Source organism: Arabidopsis lyrata (assembly GCF_000004255.2).
Source record: "Arabidopsis lyrata subsp. lyrata unplaced genomic scaffold ARALYscaffold_5, whole genome shotgun sequence".
NCBI classification, from domain to species: Eukaryota; Viridiplantae; Streptophyta; class Magnoliopsida; order Brassicales; family Brassicaceae; genus Arabidopsis; species Arabidopsis lyrata.
This window is the reverse complement of record NW_003302551.1, coordinates 1,388,714-1,395,414: the sequence shown is the minus strand read 5'-3', so window position 1 is coordinate 1,395,414 and position 6,701 is coordinate 1,388,714. Positions and strand designations below refer to the sequence as shown.

The following is a 6,701-nucleotide window of genomic DNA, read 5'->3' as shown; positions in this document are numbered from 1 at the left end:
ATTGCTATCTCTTGAACACTTTTCCTCCCCTATATATAGTCTCATTTTGAGAAGTTGTAGTATGAGAAGTTGTAGTAACAGACGTAGAGAGAAAAGATAAAAGAGCGATCACGTCTCCTTCCTCTTTTCTATTATTTTAATATTTTCTCATTTTAGTATTTTTATTCAACACGTTATCAGCACGATGTCTTTACCGCTAAAGCGTTTACGAGGTAAATTATAATTTCTATTATTTAAATTTATTTATGTTTATAGAACATAATTATTTTAGACATATGGTATTTTTTCAATATTTATGGTATTTATGGTATTTTTTAGACATAATTATGCATTTTTTCCGGTTTGATCGTTATAATGGTAGGCTCTGCCTTCTTTACGATCAAATAAAAAGCTATGTCTTTTCCGGATAGATCGTTATATATGGTAGGCTATGCCTCCTTTACGATCAAATAAATGGCTATGCTTTTTCCGGATCGATCGTCATATATGGTAGGTTTTACCTTCCTAACGATCAAATAAAAATTTATATTTTTTCCGGATTGATCGATATATATGGTAGGCTCTGCGTCCTTCTCTACGATCATACGAAAGCTATGCCTATTGAATTCTTAATGGAAGGCAATGCCTCCTGAATTCTTGTATGAAAAGGCTATAGTCCATAAATTATTATTTTTGTGAATTTATATGTTTAATTATTTTTATTTATTTTATTCGTAAAGTATAAATATATGTATTGTATGAGATTTAAAAACTTTGAAATATGTCTTTAAAATCAAAAATATATTTCTCTTCTGAGAATATATGAAGCACGTGTCAATATATTTTTAGACAGTGCAAATAATTGGAAGGTCTAGATGAGATAGTCTCTCGACTTCCAAATGCATCAGATTCATAATAATTGATGCTTTGTGTTCTCCAAAGTCTCAAAGAAACTCGTATTGTTTCAAAGATATTTATCTTATAATTATTATATTGAGATTATAAATTAATGTGGTATCGAATGTCCGACCACAATGGAGACACGCAAATGTATGATTATATCATGCAAAATAAAGATGGTAAAAATATTTATGCTAGTAAACAGAAGTTTGCTAATTGCTATTGCATAGCATAACCGGGCAAGCCATCCCGGTAGAAAAATGCAATATATAATGATGATCCAGATCCAGGGTCTTTATTAGTGCCAACAAAGACCTGATTGGGAAAAAAAAATGCAATGTATTGAATTGCTCTCCCTTAATAAAAGAGATGTCGTTGGATATCTTGTCACTACATCTAAAGATTAAAACTTGTTGCGTGCAAGTGGGTCTTCGTGTCAAAAAGTTGAAATCACACGATATAAAGTCCGACTTGTTACACAAGGTTTTTCTCAAAGACTTGGAGTTGATTATGAAGAAACATATTCTCCAGTCATAGATACAATTACATTCAGGTACACAACGAGCCTAACGGTCTCTTATCATTTAGAATTATACCTTATGGATGTAGTGACAACATGTTTATATGGATCGTTGGATTTAATATATACATAAAAATCCTAGAAGGATTTAAAGTTCCTGAGCCATTAGACTCAAACTCTAATGAAATATGTACGGTCAAATTACAGTGATCACTTTACGGATTAAAATAATCCGGACGCATATGATATATTGCTTAAGCGATTATTTCTTAAACAAAGAGTATGTTAATAATGAAATATGCTCTTGCGTCTTTATTAAGAAATCTCCATCGAGATTTGTGATCATTGCTATATATGTTGATGACCTAAATTGGAACTCAAAAAAGAGTGATTAAATATCACTAAAATTTTATATAAACAAAGAGAATGCTATTCAAGCACTGCATGCTTCCGTCCACATTTCAGAGGTAACATTTAATTTATGTTGAATTTATTTAAATTCATTTAAATTTAAATTTAATATTATATACGGAGTTGAAGGTTATATATCTCCTCCTCTTTAATTCTGTAGTAGGCTAAGCCTCCAGAAACATATGATTTTTGGCCAAATCACCATTTTTTTAATAAGCTCATTGTATATGCTGGTTGATTTCCTCAATAATCTCCAAATTAATCCCCGAATATAATCGATATAAAAATAAGATTCGGTCCAAGATAAATAGGCTTAAAAAGCCATCATCTTGAGAAGGGGTATTACAAGTCCCACATTTTTATAAGGATCTAAGAATAAATACATGATCCATATTGGATATGTTATTGATCCTAAAGTGGGATTCAATTCGAGATGAATGAACTCGAAGAGTTATCATCTCGAGGGGGAGAATTAAAGGAATCCCACATCGACAATAAGTCGATAATCCCACATCGACAATAAGTCGATAAATTTTGGTGAGTTTGACACCCCAGAGTGAGATAACTCTGGTGAAGTCATATCCTAAAATTTATCGTTTTTTGATAAAGTGGAACATCTAAAAATGATGTTCACTCTCAAAATGAGCTTTAAGCGAATCGTTCATAGCGCAAATCTAAGAGATTGCAAAACGATTCATGGTGATTTAATCTCCATGTTTTTACATGGAGCATGCAGTTTTGCATGTATTAATAATTATATATAAGGCCAACAATTTATAAGAAATATTCTCCCATGTTATATATACATGATTGGAGATCAAATATTTCTCATTTTATGGGTGTGAGATATATGTTATAAATGCTCCTCTGCACCGCATAAAAATATCATCCAAAAAAAAAGATGAAATATATAGATGTAGGAGATGAGTCTCTGCTCTACAAATATTGAGCCATCTTATGAGAGATGTGCCTATTGCAAGATTTGCAAATCATCATGTTGATGATAAAAAATTTCCCATCATTATGGGAGAATCATTGAATAGTTTAGATCTTTGAACAAATAAATATAATAAATATGAACTTTAGAGTTCAAAAGTTCAAAAGGATCACTATTCAGAATATATTGCAAATCAAATGCAAAAAGCTGATGGATGAGATTTCATAAATTATTGATCCTCGTATAAATGCATATGAACTTAAAGTTCATAAGAAATCTCTCGTTCTAGCTAAAAATGCTCTACAAAAATATGTCTCTTTTGGATGACATACTATTGTCTATAACACGTTAAAGAACGTGATAGACAACTTTGGTTCCACATATAACGAAAATCCTCGAAAATAAAAAAAGGAGCATATTATTATTAAAAAGAGGATTTAACTCTTAAAAGAGGAGCATATAGACTTCTAAAGAGGAGTATAGAGACTCCTCAAGAGGAGCAAAGAGACTCCTAAAGAGGGGTAAAAATACCGATTGTCATGGTTAACAGCGAAATCAGGTACCTGAATAAAATCATTTATAATGATTAAGAGATCTCGATTAACCATGTCATTACGGCAAATATGGAACCAAAGACAACATAATGTCGACAAGAAAAATGATTTAGCGCGCAAATGTAATTAATGAGGATCATGAATCTCCGCTCTGTGAGCGTAAAGAGATATATATTGGCCAATAAACAAAGACGCAGCCAAGTCTATATTAATCTCGTATAAAAAACGAGTAAATCCTGGACACATGGTCCAAGCATCAAAAGAGTATTATGATACCTAAGACAAAACGGTATGTCGCGCCAGGTTTGTCAAAATCACTCGATATTGAGTTGATGAATAAATGACTTGAATTGCGCCTCATGGGATGTCTGTAGGACTAATCCTTGAAAGATATATGATATCATAGTTATAATCACGGGAAGTTATAAGTATGATGATTTTGTACATCATCGAAACTCTTAAAGAGTTATTTGGAATAAAAGATCTTGGAAAGACAAAAGTGTTTCCAGATATTCCAACTAAACATCTAAAGAAAGAGATGTTATATTAGTCACTTCTAAAGGAAGTCGACTTTATATAGTTTGATCATGAAGCACTATATATAAATGCTGACGAGTATTTATATATTTTGTGAATTGTAGCTAGCATATATAAATGTTGACGAGCATTTATATATCTAGTGAATATATTGTACCTAGTATTTGCTATTGATCTACTTGCAGGTATAATTGATCTCCTCCGACTAGACCTTGAATGAGTTCAAATGTATCTACCATATCTGCAAGGTACGATTAACTTGGGCTTATTTTATTCTAGAAACCCCGAGTTTGGTTTAGTTGGTTTTGCAGATGGGGAATCTATATCAGATCTCTTTAAATATATATCGCAAAACAACAACTTCGTGGTGTTTACAACAAGAAATTTTGGTCGTCGCTTGTTCAAGCCATGCCAAATTATTGCGCTCCATGAGCTTGTCGAGAATCTGTATGGCTCAGATTGATGCCCTCAACATATACAAGTAGCAAGAAATATATGTACCAGTGAAGAGCCAACAACAAGACGTTGTTACATATGTTTTCCAACACAAAGGAAGTTATGTCAAAAGCGAGATGACAAGACATATTTCTCCAATATTCTTCTTATGCACTCAAGAATTTGAGAAGAAGCAAGAAGTTGATGTTCAGTACATCCGGCCAAGAAACAATGTAGCAGTTTCAGTTCAAAGGCGCTGCAACATTAAGAAAACATCTTCACAGATCGAAATGCATCCTTTGAAGATGATGCTTCCAGGGGGAGACATATGATGGTGAGCGTGGCTGCACTCTTTTTCTCTTATCATGGTTTTTATCCCACTAGGTTTTTCCATGACAAGGTTTTTAACGAGGCAGCAAATAACACGCAAAAGATAGACATCAAAGTGAAGGTCTATCTCTCTTCAAAAATCTTTGTCATTCATTGATGAGATCAGAAGAAGCGTAGAGCATAATCGAGATGCATCATCTACAAAAGCTATACAGAGAACAAGATTCGTCTGTTCCAGGGGAGATTACGTCACTGTACTCTTTTCCTTTATCATGGTTTTTATCCCACTGGGTTTTTCCATGATAAGGTTTTTAACGAGACAGTACACAATACGCAATAATAAGTAATTAAGGGGGAGTGTTAAGATAAGATAATTACGATTATTGCTATCTCTTGAACACTTTTCCTCCACGCAACTTGGGGACCAAGTTTTATCTTTTAACCCCCTATATATAGTCTCATTTTGAGAAGTTGTAGTAACAGACGTAGAGAGAAAACAAGATAATAAAGAGTGATCACGTCTCCTTCCTCTTTTCTATTATTTTAATATTTTCTCATTTTAGTATTTTTATTCAACAGGTTGGACTTATTCGCTTTTACTATTTAGGGAATAATTTCACATTAAATAAAGAGTGATTAGAATAAACAGGAACCAAATTTTCGCTTGTAATTTCATTATCATAAGTCATTTTTATACTATTATTTTCCACTTCAAAAATGTAAAGCTTTCCAAACATTACTGTAAATACATATTTTTGATAAATACATTTAATATTTTTCTTTATTTCAATCTTCAATTATAGATATTTTCTATATATAAACCTTTAAAAATAAAAATAGTATTTAATAAATTTAATTATATAACAACTGTAAAAGCTAATAAATCATTTTATATTAAGAAAAATATTTTGATGTATTTATTATATAATGAGGCATATTGAGAAAAGTTTTCCAATTGTTTATAGCGAACAATTCTTGGGTTCACCCCTAAGGGTGAACCCATGTATTCACCTCATTTACTCTAATCCAATCATTATGCCATGTCATCTAATACTTCAATAAAAATTAAAAATTAAATAAACAAATAAAACTAATTAAGAAAATAAATTATTAACATTAAGATTCATTAATTAACGGAGTCGTGGACTTCCAAAACAAACTAACGGAGTCGTTGTCGTCTTCTTCTTCTAGGTTTTCGATTTCAACTTTCTGGAATTTGTCTAATTGATATTCTTTTAGACTCTGGGAAGAAGGTATATTTTACATCTAGAAAACATTGCTCTTGTATCTCTAAAAAAAAAAAAATTTAATTTGAAAATATAGGATTATCAATTATGTATGCTTCTTGTTTTGGGTTTGTAATTATGAAATCGCTGTCTCTCGTCATGTGTCTAGTCAAATGAAATCATTCGGTTTCTTTTTTTTTTGGTAAAACTCATGAAATCAATCTTCCTACGAAGAAGATGAAGTTATCAATTTTTTTTTTGTTTTTGATGGAGTTGTCTATTAATGTCAATTAGTTAAATACAAGGATCATATGCATTATAAGTATAAAATCTACGTCAATTAAGTTCATGGCTTATTGTGTCTCTGCATATATTTTAGCTCTAAAGTTCTTTTTTTGCCATGTATGTACAATTTATAAAAGGATGATTTCCCGACTAATAGATTCATGTGATTGATGTGTCATGAAAAAAGAGCAAGGTAAAGCATAGTCAAGTTTCTCAAAGTTTATCATGTCAAGAGCTTCAGCGGAGTACGTGTACGATGTGTATGAAGGGTGGAAGGAGAGGCTTGTGTCGAAGGTGAATAAGGGGACAAACGGAACAGATTACGAATTCTACAACCCGAAGAAGAAGACGGAGTTAGAAAGCACAGCTTAATCACAGTCACTTGCGCAAAGAATAAGCTCTAGCCCCATTTCGTTAACGCACTTGCGCCGATTGGAACCGGGACCACAATACATTAACCCATCTTCGCGACTCCTTCAAGACCGTCTCTTCTTCTTGATATTCCTCCTTCAATGTTCAATGTTTTCTTTGTTGGATTGTGTTTTCGGTGAAAACAATGGATACATATATTGGAGTTTGTATGTGAT

The 6,701-nt window shown here is 32.2% G+C and overlaps 1 pseudogene; it reads left to right on the top strand.

Moving 5' to 3' along the window:
* Positions 1-5,977: 5,977 nt before the first annotated feature.
* Positions 5,978-6,634, top strand: LOC110228734 (annotated as a pseudogene).
* The last annotated feature ends 67 nt before the right edge of the window (positions 6,635-6,701 follow it).